Source organism: Pseudophryne corroboree, chromosome 6, assembly GCF_028390025.1.
Source record: "Pseudophryne corroboree isolate aPseCor3 chromosome 6, aPseCor3.hap2, whole genome shotgun sequence".
Classification (NCBI taxonomy): Eukaryota; Metazoa; Chordata; class Amphibia; order Anura; family Myobatrachidae; genus Pseudophryne; species Pseudophryne corroboree.
The window spans coordinates 826,596,714-826,612,921 of record NC_086449.1 but is presented as its reverse complement, the minus strand read 5'-3'; the positions used below and the strand labels follow the sequence as shown (position 1 = coordinate 826,612,921).

Sequence of the window (16,208 nt, the reverse complement as noted above, 5' to 3'; positions counted from 1 at the left end):
CATCTGCGTCCTTTTCTGCAAACTGGGGACTATTGTCTCCATATTAGGACACGGTGCATGTCCCCTCACAGACACCAGTACCTGCCCGAGCGCGCACACACCTATTACACGCCGGGGCACAGGAGGACAGCCAGCTCCCAGTAACGTCACATCGCTCCTGCAAGCCTCTAATACAGGGACTACAACTCTCAGCAATGCTCTCACTCCCTGCTCCATCCGCATAGAGGGAATGGAGACAGGACTAATTATTATATTAATGCCGCAGCTTAACGCCAGGCTCTCCATTCTAACCCCGAGGTGATGGGGGAGGGGAGGCCCCTTTATCTTGCACCCAAAGGGCTGCAGCACTTATGCACAATACTATGATTCAAGCCTGAATACGGGGAGAGCAGCCAATGACAGCAATGTGCAGGGAGGAGAGCGCACAACAGGCCCCTGTCCCAACTCCCAGCATGATAAGGGAGCAGGAACAACAGCTGCGGGGACAGATAACACGGGCAGGCGGGCACACAGTATCAGGAGGGCAGCCCTACAAACCCCTCCGGTATTATACAGGCTGTTCCCTGTCAGAGACCACAGGACAACCCACCCTGGAGATACGGGAACACGCGTGTCACTAGTGAGGCACCCCCAGGGCCAAGCTTAGCCTGCCTCAGGGAGTACTGAAAGCAGATGGTTACTATAAATGACTAAGGGGTCTATTCATGAAGTAGTGATGAGAGTGTAGTGAGCCAGTGGAGAAGTTGCCTATGGCAACCAATCAGTGTTGAGGTAACATTCATAAAATGCATTCTGTATGATTATAAGTAGCAGCCGATTGGTTGCCGTGGGCAACTTCTCCACACTTTTCACAGCTTCATGAATAGACCCCTTTATGTAAATGTCGTGCTACATCAGGCCTGGCCAACCTGTGGCTCTCCAGCTGTTGTGAAACTACACATCCCAGCTTGCTCTACCACAGTTTTAGCATTCCCTAATAGCAAAACGGTGGCAAAGCATGCTGGGAATTGTAGTTTTACAACAGCTGGAGAGCCGCTACATTAATGCGGCGGGTTTGCAGACTAAATTTATAAAAATGCTAAATACGTCTCAGATGTAGAAGTCACATCGATCAGCTCATACAAGGTAGAGATAATTAACCCAAAGAGTACTGGTGCCGCTACTGTGTGCATTATAACTGTACGCTCGTATAGCGCTGCAGAGTATAACCCCGCAAAAACACATGGCCTGCAAGTCTCTCACCGCGCTGTCAGGCCGCAATTCTCATCTGTAAAGCAATGACTGTTATGCAAACAGACTAACGTGTGCGCCCAAATCATACGCAGATGTGGTGGCCCAGGAATGCCGCGGTCAATTTAAAAACTGGGGGGGGGGGGGGGGGGGGAATAAAATAAAAAAGTTGCCCTCTGTTGGGTCAGATTTCCCGGCCCAGATAATACCCATCAGTTATTATTTGGAGACAGGACATACCTCACGTGCATTTATCAGCAGGCCTAGAAAGAGGAGTCCCTATTTTATTTATGCAGGGACGGACATGTAAGACCCCTCCCTTGCCATACGGCTGTGACAACTTCGTAACTGCATGTGAGAATTTTTGGGGGGGTACAAAAATGTCTAAAGCCTGCAGCTTGGGTGGGGGTAGGGATAGAATTAGCAAACAGCAGCAGTTTGCAAAAACGTCTCAGAAAATGATATATACATTTCCGAGGTGAATTGCGGGCACAGTAGCCAAGGTGACAACAAGCTGGAAAAGGCACAGGGGTGTCAGAAACGTGTAAGTGTGACTGGGGTGTGAGCGCGGAACAGGGTTCCTGTAACATCTGGGTGTCAGCGACGAGGCCCCACGGCCAAGGCGCAGCCAATAACAGCATTAGAGAAAATAGACATTTACAGCAAAAACGTTGAGTCAACTACAGCAGAAGTCACAACACACAGAACACGTAGCATCTGCAGCTACACACACACATGCAGAGCGCTGCGTACAACACACAACACGTAGCATCTGCAGCTACACACACATGCAGAGCGCTGCGTACAACTACAGCAGAAGTCACAACACACAGAACACGTAGCATCTGCAGCTACACACACACATGCAGAGCGCTGCGTACAACTACAGCAGAAGTCACAACACACAGAACACGTAGCATCTGCAGCTACACACACACATGCAGAGCGCTGCGTACAACTACAGCAGAAGTCACAACACACAGAACACGTAGCATCTGCAGCTACACACACATGCAGAGCGCTGCGTACAACTACAGCAGAAGTCACAACACACAGAACACGTAGCATCTGCAGCTACACACACACGCAGAGCGCTGCGTACAACTACAGCAGAAGTCACAACACACAGAACACGTAGCATCTGCAGCTACACACACACATGCAGAGCGCTGCGTACAACTACAGCAGAAGTCACAACACACAGAACACGTAGCATCTGCAGCTACACACACACATGCAGAGCGCTGCGTACAACTACAGCAGAAGTCACAACACACAGAACACGTAGCATCTGCAGCTACACACACACGCAGAGCGCTGCGTACAACTACAGCAGAAGTCACAACACACAGAACACGTAGCATCTGCAGCTACACACACATGCAGAGCGCTGCGTACAGAAGATTGACGTTTGCTGCGTTCCGGAGCGGAAAACAATTCTCCAGATAAGGATTTACTCTGCTAGTAATGTGCGAGGGCAAATACGTCAACCAGCCAGGAAGAGGCGAAACCCCCAGATATGACAATCTCGCATCTCTCACACATGTCACAACAAGCAGCGCAGAGCCTACATCCCGGGAACGGGAGAGACATTATACAGCAGGTGATATGGAAACCGCTCTGCAACTGGGACACTAATACGGGTATATATCATCCCCCCACAGCCGGGAGAACTGTATGGAGTGAGCGGGATAATGTGATGGGAAGGCAGCAATATGCAGGAGGCACAGAATGCCTCCATCCAGGAGACCGTTACACAAGAACCTGGCTTCATGCTGAAAGCAGGGCGACGCCGCCCCAGGGCGCCCGACAGAGCATGTGTGTGAAATTCTGTACAGACACGGGTTCCTGATGTTGTAGAAACACGCACGGAGGAACATGGAAGAAAGCCTCATGCACCACCATCTGAATACTAATTGTGCAAGCTCCCCGTGCCTCACACTACCGCTGGGGAATCCATCAACGTACAGACACCCGTTACTGCTCACTACTCCGAAGCCTGGGGCCCCATTAAAGCGACGGGCGCCTTCTGTCCAGCACTATAAGGTCATTCATAGGTAATATTGGCCTGCGCCCTTATGCAAGGAAACAGGCAATGTGGGTTTATTAGTTACTGGAGCGGACAGGTCAATAAAATACTGGAGCCAATTATAACCGCTAGTAATAAGTACACAATACTGGAGCCAATTATAACCGCTAGTAATAAGTACACAATAATCATTTAAAAAAAAAATGTGTGTGTGTGTGTGTGTGTGTGTGTGTGTGTGTTAATAAATGGATGGAAACACAATGACAAAAAGTGAACATAAATGAATAAATCTGGTTATCACCTGCTTAACGCAAACACCTGAACATCCAGGTGACCCTAGGGCATAAACAACCCCCCCCCTCCCCTCTAATTACTTCCATATAGAACCTTTAAAACAAATCTGTTACTAAAATCTAGTCAAATTTTTTGGGTTAATTTGGGGGAGATTCACAGCTGGCAAGTGACATTTTTTGGTGGCAAAAAATAAAATAAAGGGGGGGGGACTTGTGAGAACCCCAGCTTCTGCAGACATGTACCCCAGTCATTGCAGAGGACATGTGACGCGTATGTACTAAACTAGAAGAATCACTCTGTCAGCGCTGTAAGGAAGATCCGTAGCGAGTACCCATTATCCTGCATAAATATGACACATCGAACTACAAGCGGCGTATCATTTGCCTAATTACACTACTAACCACACTGCACGGGCGGCACACGCCAGCCCTCGCCAAACACATTACACCAGACTATTATTTATCATTTCAAAGGTTTTCCCCTTATTTAAAGAGCAAAAAAAAGAAAGAAAAAAAAAACACCCACACTACATAACCACAAAATACAGCATTTCGATTCGTCGCCAGCCAAAAAATAAGTCCGTTTATACACCTGAGTCATGCCGGTCATAAAAGACACAAACCACCATAAAGTCATGTTCCTGCAGGAACTTATAGCCTGGAGCCTGCACCTCTTAGGCTTTAATAGGCCATCTGACACCACACACCGTCGGCCCTTACCAGGTGTTAATGGTCATAGGAAACGGCGGCCAGGCCCTCAGACAGCCATCACAGGCAGATTATCTGTAGACGGATACACACAGATCCTATTAAAGGGTCAGTCTGTCCAGCAAAAAGGTGTTAACATGGGGGCGGTGCAAAGCAGGCGATATATAATAAGCCCCGCGCACGTCCGACACAAGATTAGCGTCACACAGGATCTGCAGATCTGAGGATTTGCAGTCCCTGGAACGCCGCTGTCTGCCACACTACACCCCAGGCCGTAGGGGACCATGTTTAGAACCTTTACACCAAATTATTAGGAAAAGCACCAGTGCCACAGCCTACGCGAGGCAGAATCACCGTTATACTTATGGTTTCTAGAGATCTTCTCCAATATCTTTAACATGAAAAGTCCCCCCAAAACCCCCAACCGTGCAGCACCACTTCCCAGTGGGAGACCGAAGTAACATTACCTCATTAAACACTTATTTGGGGAGGGGGAACTTCAGGGACCAGTCAGGGCTGCTTCGCCGATGATCGAAACACCTCTGGATAAAAGCAGCCGGATGGTCTAGGCCTGCAATATGGCTCCTATGATGTACCACAATTCCCAGCAGGCACCTTTCCACCCACATCCTGCACGTAATTAAGGAGGGGTAAAAAGAAAAATAAGACCTGATGACTATTCATCCCCGTGGAAGGATGCAATTACCTCAGCGAAGACGACTCATTACCCTGTCTGCCAAGCCAGGCCTGCTCCATTCATGTCAGTGTTAGCCGACTGTCTCCGTGTGCATGTCGCAGCCTGACTGTGATACACAGGGCGGGGAGGGTTAGAGACATCATCCGTCTACTGAGGCACACAGACAGGGCCCTGCCAAACCCCGGGCCCTGCCGAGCATACACACACAGAGAGCTGCCGACACCAAAGCCTCACACACCGACCTGGCGCATTATAAACTGGAAGGCAAGCACAAAGGGTTAAACCTACAACACTACCTCACACGGTTCATCCAGGCCACAGACGGCAAGACAAAGGCCAGACAGTCTAACAATGATCATTGCGGGGTACAGAGTCGGCAGAAGGAGTCTAGAGGGGGAGTGGCCATGTACAGCACCCCCAAATAAAAAGGGTTGAGACCAACTCTTCCGCGCATTTCTGTTTGATTCTGGGAGGGGGTGAACTGAGCAGGGCGCCCAAAAAATAACTGGGGCAGGACCAGACCCAAATCTGACCAAGTCCTCAGTGTGTGCCCACATTAAGAATAGGTGTATAAAATATCACCCATGTCTGGTCTTCGTCCCCCCACCCTCAGGATCACTCGTCATACAGCTGCCCACATCTGGCCCACCTGGAACGTTTAAGAACATGGGTGAAGATGCAGGTTTCTCAGTCCCAGAACAGAGGTGAGCGATTCCCCTGCAAGCGCTCAGCTGCCCAACTCCCTACGTCCTATTTACGTCCCCGCCTGGGCCGCAACCACCCCCGACGCTTATAAGCTTATTCGTCACATCCCCTCGGCTGCTACTAGCTTAACTACCTCTAAATGGACAACCCCCAACCCTCCGACGCTTTCCGCGACGATCGCTGGGTTCTGGAGAGCCCATTCAATAGAATACATGGGATAAATGACGAGCGTTTTGCGAGACGCAGAAAAATCACGTATTGCTAGTTGGAATCCTTGGCCGATACCCGTTTACTGACCCTCTCTCCCTTCACAGTAGCCCATTCCCAATACATAGGTGTTCTCGGCCTTCTAAGGCGGCCTTACGTGATCTTTACCTAAACGCAGTGGTCCGCCGCTGGCGTGCCAAGTTCCAGCCTACCGCCCCTCCGCCACCTTCTTCCCTGTCCTGCTATTTAGTTATAATGACACATCCTTGCGGGCTCGATGCAACAAGTAGCTTGTGTCTTTGGCTTACGGCTATTTATAATGACATGTCAAATCGCCGCCGTACCTTGACAGTTCCCATTCAGCAACACTCGTCTCCTTATCAAAGCGTCCAAATAAAGACGCGGCTGTCGCCCCCCTTAATTTGCCTTGTGCAGAAAAAAAAAAATGAAAAAAGCAACAGATTGGTAGAAATTCCAATGTCTTGCAATGTATGGAAACGATACGCTTGTGGAACTTATTAGTAGCTACTTCATATGACGCAGCTACAGTTTTAGCCGTCGTGCACTTTAATGCCATGATGCAAAGAGCAACAATTTACTGTAACTCTACAACGCAAATAAAACCAAAAGGCTGTGGGTGAGATGTACTGAACCTTGGAGAGAGAGAGATAAAGTACCAATCAGCTCCTGCCGTGCTAGCGGCTGTGCTTAACAAAATGGGGTCAATTCTATTCAGCAACAGTTGAACAGCGATGGGAATTAGCTCCCGGCACTATTCAAAACAGCGCCAAGTGACCCCAATTGTCGGGAATTCTTCTCTCACCCCCGGGGGATGAGAGAGGAAATCCGACAAAAGTGCTGCCGCACGGCCGGCGCGAGGCTGATTCTGTCGGGAATCAGCATCGCGGCGGGGAGTTAAGTCGGAGAATGCCCGTTCTCCCGACAATTCAACCTGTTAAGTCGGCGAGAACGGGCCAACTTAACATGAGCTGAATTGAATAGCGACGGGAGCTAACTCCCGGCGCTATTCAACTGTCGCTGAATAGAATTGACCCCCAATGAGTCAGAATCTGATTGGTTGGTACTTTAACTCTCTCCACTTGATCTCTCTCCAAGGTTTGATGCATCTCCCCCTACAGCAGCTTCAGTCTCTAAAACCGGCTGCCTCCGCGTGCAAGCGGGTCCTGCTGAAGGTACACACAGGCTAATCAGGTGACTGCTTGGGGCAAATCCTGAGCAAACCGCATGAGAACATCACAAAAACGTCTTATTCATTCCAAATACAGGCAGAAGGCCTGATCCGAACAACTGATAAACCCCCGGCCGGAATAAAGGCCCAAATACACATTTATATCAGCGACTGCCCCCCTGCTACCCTTACTCTGCTCCTATCGGAGACTCTGCCGCCAGGTCGATGGAATGTGGCGGATTAAACCTCAGAAAGCATCTGCCTCCCCGTTAGCTGAGGAGAAGACAGCTCAGCTGCAACAAAGGGCGGAAGAGACAGGAAGGCAGAGAGAAATGTGGTTTTATTATTTATTCGCAGATTAAATGGTTTCATTCAGTGCCTTCCAAACCTCCCCTTGTTACACGAGCAGTGTGTCGCTGGACGGTACACAGAGGTTTGGCACACAGAAAGCCATAGTAAGGCAGTAAAGTGGGTTGATTTTCCATAACTTAGGAAGTAAAGCACGTTATTATAAGCATGCATTCTTCCCTCCGCTCGTTACATCATGTGCTTTGCGACTGTGGTTGCCATAGTAGTCTAAACATTGACTAATTGGGCGCAAAAGGGAGATAATTAAGGGGCGCCCAAAACAATTGAATTGCAACAATGGGCACCCATTAATTAGTGACTCACCCCCAAAGAAGAATTATAAGTCATTAATACCAGCCTTAAGAATCAAAGGAAATATTAAATGGCAGCATTGTTGTTACAGCTTGCCACAATGATTTATAAATTAATTTATTTTAATAGCCTCATTTTGCTTTAAATGTATTCTATGCTTTCCAGCCATGTCTATATATCATCAGGCAGAGTTGATTCCTCTGTATTTGATCTTGCATAGAACACCAAATTCTCTGTCTAGAGCTACAGCCAATGAGAGTACAGATGAACCCCAAATGGTGGTTAATAGGATATAAATGCGTGGCTGAGGAGCACAGAAGACAGGAAGATACAGTTGGGTATTTAGTAAAAAATGCATGAGGGTACAAACACAAGCCAGCAAACGAAAGTCACCTGCAGGTGGACAACCTCTGTCAGGCCGGCGCACACTCAGAGACAGAAGACGGTCCACTAACCGCGGATAATTGCTACAGAACTGCAGAAGTGCTACAGGGGCCTTTCACTTGCAGGGGGGGAATATATTTCATTACAGGCAATACATTATTTATGGGACCCAACTCATTCTGGCAGGCACCTAATCAGATTCCCAGTGAATTAATGAGATCCCGCCAGTACAACAGGAAAGCTGCGTGACGGCAGGCGGAGAAGATGCCAGTTACAACCATCACACAAGAACTTCCCACCGCAGTCACTGCAAGCACTGGCATCAGCGCCAGCTGGGGATGCTGGCACTTGTAGTTCCACAGCAGCTCTAACACGATTCTGGAAAGCTTTAAAAAGGTGACCAGAGTTACTGTGTTCCGCATAATCTGTACTCCCTTCCATGAATATTGGACAGCGACTGCTCAACCAACGCAAAGATTCCGTCTTGTTCTCACGTATCTGAGGCCTACTGGAAACGTATTTACTGTTAAATTGGACACTAGGCGGCACTGTGCTATTTAAGCACCTGCCGCTAAGATAATGCTATGGGGGAGATGTATCAAGCCTTGGACAGAGGGAGCGAAGAAGTTTCCCAAATCAACCAACGCCTGTCATATCACAGACTGTGCTAGATAAAGGGCAGTTATCAACCGACTGGTCACTTTGGCAGCGTCTCCCCTTTATCACGCCCCAAGGCATGATACAACTCCCCCTAAATGTGCACAGTTCAATGTTTTCGGTTGTGTTCCAGGGAGAGTCACACGTGTGTCTGGCACTGGGATCCGGCGGTTCTCCGGTAATGGACATTAGCTGCTGCCAAGTCTAATTTACACTGCCAAAGGCTCGAACCCAGCCGGATAACATACAAGTGGCAGAGCAAATACCAACAACCCCCCCCCCCCCACACACACACACACACACACACACACACACCCTCTACTGCAGGTAACCTTCCGTCAAAGTCACCCCCCCCCCCCCTTCCCCTCCCCTCCCAGGTAAGGATATATGTAAGTGATTGAGGGTTTACCGGAAAGGTGCAATCCGGGGGCGGGAGGGGCCATTTGCAACAAAACCTCCAGTCTTTTAAAAAGCAGAGACCCCACTAACATTGAAGTTAAACCCCCCAAAACAGGGGTGGGGAACCTGTGGCCCTCTAGCTGTTGTTGAACTACACATCGCAGCATGCTTTGCTACAGTTTTGCTATTTGGCCATGCTGGGATGTGTAGTTCAACAACAGCTAGAGGGCCGAAGGTTTCCCATCCCTGCCCTAACGTATACTGCTGCCAGCTAAATGTAGGGGCGGGGGGGGGGGTCATACCTGCGGAGGTAACGCCATTCGCACCTGTGTTCTGGTTCAATACACATTCGTCCCCAAAAAATTAAGAGAAACTAAACTAGCCTATGGGAGACCTTCACCCCTCAGCACTGGCAGCGGCACCGAAATAACTTAACATGCCAGCTACTGCAACGTCCATATTCTAAGGTTTACGGTGCCACAGATGGCGTAAGGAAATGATCGCAGCCAGAATCTGCGTCTCCAGAGAGAGTTGGGCTAAATCATTTACAAAGACAACAACAAAAAAACAATAACAACACTTAACTTGGGCACCATATCCTGAGCCAAGAAGCCGCGTATTTATAGTACTATTTAATGAGTCGCAAAACGCTTGACGCGCAATCAAAACGATGAACCTGACAATTACAAGAGAGCGGGGGAAACGTGCGGCGATTACTAGATGAGGGGGCTGCTCAGCTACAAACACTATGAAAATACGCAACACGCACGCAACGTGGCGCAGTCCCAATCTCCCATTTATATCCGGCTCCGTTCTGCAAGGAATCATTACATTAGTTACCACAATTTATTTATAATGTGGATATCACATTACGCAGAGAATATGTAATCACACAGGCCGACCACCGACCCAGGGAGCTTACACTCTAAATTCCCTACCCCCATACACATATCAGCACTGGAACAGAGCGCGGTGTCCATGTTTATCTCAATAAGCACAAGCCAGTCAGCCTGCAGAGCATTGCAGCCCGGGGGTAAGGTTACCCGGCAATGCGTACACACACGCGCTGAGCTGTCACACTGCGCGCTATCACACCTTGTATGTCACAGATACGGGGAGCGCTTCACGTCTGACACACGCATTCCTCTATCGGTTGCTGAACTTACTGTCGGTGTCACAGGGAACCAGTAATCAGAGCCTTCTGCAGCAGTGCGGGCCTCTGGAGCCAAAAATAGGGCAGCACTCGTTTATCTCCACTTAAAGGGACATAGGGGTATATGAGGGACATGTACTACGCAGTGATAAAAGTGGAGAAGTTGCCCATGGCAACCAATCAGCTGCTCTGTATACTTTTATAGTATGCAAATTATAAATGTTACGCCAATGCCGATTGGTTGCCATGGGCAACTTCTCCACTTATCACTGCTTAGTACATAGCCCCCTATGTACTAAGCCTCGGAGAGAGATAAAGTACCAGCCAATCAGCTCCTAACTGCCATGTCACAGGCTGGGTTTGAAAAATGACAGTTAGGAGCTGGTTGGTTGGTACTTTTATCACCGTCCACTTTCTCTCTCTCCAAGGTTAGTACATAAGGGGTCTATTCATGAAGCAGTAAGAAGAGTGGGGAAGTGAACCAGTGGAGACGTTGCCCATGGCAACCAATCGGCTGCTACATAAAAACATTTGATAAAGGTTACTTAAAAGCTGATTGGTTGCCATGGGCAACGTCTCCACTCTTTCCACTGCTTCATGAATAGACCCCATAATCTGTGAACACTCTATACGATGTGAGGTACAATACCGTCCCTTATTTTGGCAGCAGTCCTGTTGTAGTTTCTTTAAAGCAACTGGTGACGTTGATGAGGCACAACGTACCTCCTGCCTCAGCACCTCACAGTCCCCATATTGCGGAGTAAAGCAATATTCAGGAGACTGCGGCTTATCAGTTCTTTGCGCGCTAATGACACGCTGAACCTCCTGCTGGAGAATCCTTTGAAGTGAAGCTGGATTTGGTGCGTGCGGCGCTAAACGAGCTGTGAAGCGGTTTCGGAAGGCATCGGCATGCCAAGCGCCAACCCCAAGGTGTTTCATTGCTGCTAAGAAGATAAAATTATGTGAATGCTGTTGTAAATATTGTTACCATTTTGGGGTAAAAAAAAAAAAAAAAAATTATTATACCCATTTTTTTCCTGGCTCCCAGATTCTACAGTACGTTGTTTTCCTGGCCACTTACACTGAAGCAGGGGCGCACCTGGGGCAGAGAGCGGCTGGTGTGTAAATGCACAAGTGATGGAAGCGCCCGCAGCCTTACACACTTCTGTCCCTCCAGATAATGAACAGCATACAACCTCCGGCTGCAGTGTACCAGCACACAGAGTCACGCGGCGAGGTGCCGAACGCCTCATCCCAGGCCCAAGAACATTTAACCATAAAACCAAAAAGAGCCTCCACGAGAGAACACACGGGCTGCGGCCGGCTGAGGTGACCGAGCCCCAAACCCTTCACTAGTGAGCGCGAAATTCCAGATATTTGACTCAGAAAACTTTCAGAGGGGTGTGGGAGGCTCGGAGCCGTCACTGGGATTAACCGGCGATGATGCAGCCTCCAGCCCAGCAATAGCGCTGTCAACGTGCAAAACTGACACAGCGGCGCAGGGAGTCGGGGCGCGGACGCCGAGAGTCCTCCGTAATCTGGGTCACTCCTCTTACAGAGTATTTATACACACCCTGCACAGGTGTCGACGCATCCATTCAGCGGGCCGCTGTACGTCTATTATCCCTCCTTTGTGTGTATATATATATTATCCCTCCTTTGTGTATATATATTACACCTCCTTTGTGCAGCACAAAGAGCTGCTTTGGTGCCTTATAAAAGCCGAAGGCATGACGTCATAGCAGGCCCTGCGCTCTGTGCCGGCCTCCGGGGCTGGTAAACATAAAGGGAATCTCACAGCTGCTTCGCTGCCAAGGCACCTTGTGCACGGTGGGGATAAAAATAGCCCGGAGGCCGGAGCAAGCTGCCGCTGCAGGGCAAAGCGCCGCCGATCTGCCAGAGGGCTGAAGCCGGGCACTCCGGGACCCCCGCCGGAACCAAGCCTCCGGGAATAATCCATCTGAAAATTCACTCGCAACACTGGAAATGCATTAATAATACATAACGCTGCATCATTTAGAAATCACCCCTGCCAGACGGGACGAGACACCTCCGCGTCCGTCTGCGGCAGAATCACCAACCGCACATACACCCTGCAGTGCAACACGCCGGCCGGATTGCGAGCTCTTCAGCCCAGGGATGCATTAGGGCAGAGGGAGGCGGTGTGTTTGTGAGATGGGGGGACGGGGGAATGGGGGGGGGGGGGGAGACTGTGTTCTGCGCTCCGTGCTGGCAGACGCACGCTGACAGGCGTATAAACAGTAAGGAGATAAAACTCACCCAAACCGCTGATGTCACTGACTCACAGACAAAACACTCAGGGCTGGCGGTGCCCCATACGGGGCAAGGGTCACACAGCCGGGTACAGTGCCCCGCGGGCAGGAGAGCGGCCTCTCATTGGCTGGGACGCTGTGTCTGTTACAGGCGGGGTAGCAAACCCCAGACAAAGTAGTAGTAGCTACACGGGACCGCAACACAGCAGCGGTGGCACCACATGTAGAATATATACAGTATATGATTTTCTACCCCCTGTAATGCAGCGTGTAATGAGACGAGGCCTGGCACAGGGGGTCTGGGTATCAGGCGGCTTTGGGAGGGTCTCAGGGTCATGTTATACGCTGCTCAGCTATCAGATCCCCTTACTAGACACATTCCCATATACATGCCCAAAATAGCCGGCTGCCCCGGCGCAGCGACACACATGCCCCGAGGAGCTGACGCCTCAATGCAAAGCCTCTATGTGGTGTTAGGGGAACCACAAGTCCCAGCAGGAACCCACTGCTGGGACTTGTAGTGCAGCAGCAGCTGGGGGCTGCACCAGCCTGCCCCAAGGTCACCAGAGAGGGATGAGGAGGCAGGCACATGCCCTGGCACTGAGTGGGGGGGGGGTATTAACCCTTGCTGTCACCTCCCTGTGATGACACTGAGCCCCGGCTGCTGCATTCCTCCTGCTGGTGCCCCCTACCGGCTCTGCCCATGTCCTGCACCACTGTGTGGGGGCCCCTGGGAGCCCAGGGGGGCGTGTCTCACCTCTCAGCCGCATCCTCGGTCAGAGCCAGCAGTCGCAGCCCGTCCCGCCCGCCGGTCACAGCGCTCAGGCAGCGGCGGCGGCACCGGGAGACCTCCGGACAATTCCTCGCTGCAACATCGTATCCAGCAGCAGCAGCAGCAGCTCACAGGCCCCGCCCCCCGGCGCCAACCACTCTCAGGGTGGGGAGAGGGGGGGACTGCGGCGGGTCAGCAACCCGGAGAGGAGTACCGGCCCCCAGATCACACACTATACCTCCGGCGGCCAAACCGTGCCCGGGCCTGGGACACTTACCGTCAGCGGGATCCAGAAATATGTATCCCCCCTGAAGGCGGGTGCGGATGGTTCAGTCCAGTGTGTCAGCCGATTGGTTACAGCGGAGGGTGAGAGAATGTCATAGGGAAAATAGGGGGGGCGGGTTACAGAGGATGAACTGACCAATGGGAGAGCAGGGATTATACACGGGCTCCGCCTACGTGTGTGCAGGGCGAGATTTAAAGGGACAGAACATTATTATTATTATTATTATTATTATTATTATTAAATTATTCTTATTATTATTATTATTATTCTCCTTATTTATTATATTATTTTTCTCAACACTATCAATATTATCCTCCTTTTCATTGTTATAATTGTTAGATTGATGATCATCTTTATTATATATTACTATCATTGCTATTTTTATAATACATTAAAAAAATTATTATTATTATTTATTTTGCAACTCTAAGCTTTGTAATAATACATTATAGACTGGCATAGGCTGCTATTATGTATCACCAGACCAGACCTTCTACAATCACTTGCACCTGTTACACCCCTGGGAGCAGACACCAGCCCTCTGCTAGCTGCCATAGGACACAGAGATGAGAGTGGCATCACCCTGCAGGGGGCGTGGCTTCCCCTGTGCTCACCCCACACAGGTGACATGAACCCAGCCCCAGTAACTGCCCAGGTAGCAGGTGAGTGCATTGTCCTGGTGACACGCACACATTATATGCTGGGGCAGAAGTCAGTGATTTATTCCATATGTACTGTGTGTAATTCTAATTTATAGATACTGCACCCTGCAGCCAGAGCTAATCCAACTGCAATAGTAGCAGCAGCCAACACCCCATCCTATACATCCCCATATATACCCCTCACTATACACAGTGTATCCGACAGAGCAGCAGATCACATATACTCACCCCACGGATAAAGAGGCCAAAATGAGACAAAAAAAGGGTTGGTTTTTAAACCACACCCGGATCATCCAATCTGACCGCCTGCAAAGGGTGATCTAGGTGCGTGCTTCACAAGCAGACATTGCCGGCAATCAGACCACTAGTATTGGGTTATACATATACATATATATATATATATATATATATATATATATACAATTCCTTCGGCAGCACTCCCAGTCTCAGAGTATATCGGTCCGGTGCCCTCCTGACCCGTATGGCAACGGGTATAACGTAGTGTACATTCGGCGGCACTCCGGTACAAAGAAGCATACAAGCAGGTTGATAGAAAACAACGTTTCGAAGTTTTTATTAACTTCGTCCTCAGGTTATAACACATACAATAACCACATACCTTTATATACCCTTCCCATGTGCAGGTGAGCTCCGGCGTGGGTCCGGCGTTCAGACGCCCACGAGTGACGTCATCCTGCCGTCCCGCCCACCGGAGGCATCACCCTGTAAACCAAAATACAAATACAGAAAACAATCAAAAGTGCACAAAAAGCATACAAATAAAACACAATATTAAAACAAGCACAGATACAGTACACGCAAATGTCAATAGACCCTTAATATTGTAATGGTTCCCGCTGAGAGATCAATACCACGGATCAAAATCACCAGTCTAACACGTTGACCCCGGACACAAGTATGCTATAAAAAGCAATGCAGTCCCAATGTCTCATTGAGACCCCTTGGTGCCAGCGTCTGTAATTCATGTATCCATTTAGATTCCTTTTGTAACAACATTAAAGATCTGTTGCCCCCTCTCACTTTGACTGGTACATGATCAATGATAATATATTTTAAACACGCCACACTATGTTTAGCGACTGCGAAATGCCGAGCTACCGGCTGATCGCTGGTCCCACTCAGGATAGCTTTTCTGATGGCTAATTTATGATTCGCCATCCGTTCCCTGAGTGTGCAGTCAGTTTTACCCACATAGTGCAAACCACAGGGGCAACTAATCAAATAAATGATAAACTTAGTCGTACATGTGAGTCTAAATTTGATGGTATATTTTTTCCCACTAAAGGGATGATGGAAAATACTACCTGTCAGCAGGGATCTACAGGTCGTACAATTTAAACACCTGAAACAACCTTTACGAAGGGCAAGAAAGGTATTCTGTTCACTTTGTCTGGCAGCCAAATCAGTGACGTCAGTCTTAACTAGCCAGTCCCTGAGATTTCTTCCCCTGGTATACGTGGGCATGATACTAGTCTCAGTCATGTTTAAATCACCATCTGACTTGATCATTGGCCAAAGTGATTTAGCCACCTTAGAAATGACTCCACTCTTGGTGTTAAAATGATTAACCCAAGGTAACCTTGATCTGGTAGATGGTTTTACTTGTTGTGTCAGCAAGGATTGTCTATTGATACTGAGGGCTTTCTCTTTAGCCTGCAACAATCTATCCAGAGGGTATCCCCTCTGACTAAACTTTACAATCATCTCATCAATCCTGGCAATGGCATTTTCTCGTACACTACAAATCCTCACAGCTCGTAAGAACTGTGAGTATGGTAACCCATATTTAGATGGAAGGGGATGAAAACTAGAAAAATGTAGCACAGTATTACGATCAGTGCTTTTCTGATATAAGTCAGTCGACAAAATTCCATCCCTGCACT

General features: G+C 49.1%; 1 protein-coding gene across 20 annotated transcripts in view; it reads right to left on the bottom strand.

The window, feature by feature from the left end:
• Positions 1-16,208, bottom strand: part of MICAL3 (microtubule associated monooxygenase, calponin and LIM domain containing 3) — a 144,569-nt gene that overhangs the window by 110,413 nt on the left and 17,948 nt on the right. For 8 of the 20 annotated variants that reach the window (XM_063929307.1, XM_063929293.1, XM_063929288.1 and 5 more), the window contains exon 1: positions 13,342-13,590. The exons of 1 other annotated variant lie outside the window; for it this stretch is intronic. The gene's annotated coding sequence lies outside the window, so the exon portion shown is untranslated. Of the gene's footprint in view, positions 1-13,341; positions 13,591-13,633; positions 13,700-16,208 lie in introns of those variants that run through there. 11 more of the 20 variants (XM_063929296.1, XM_063929294.1, XM_063929300.1 and 8 more) reach the window with 3 other exon arrangements.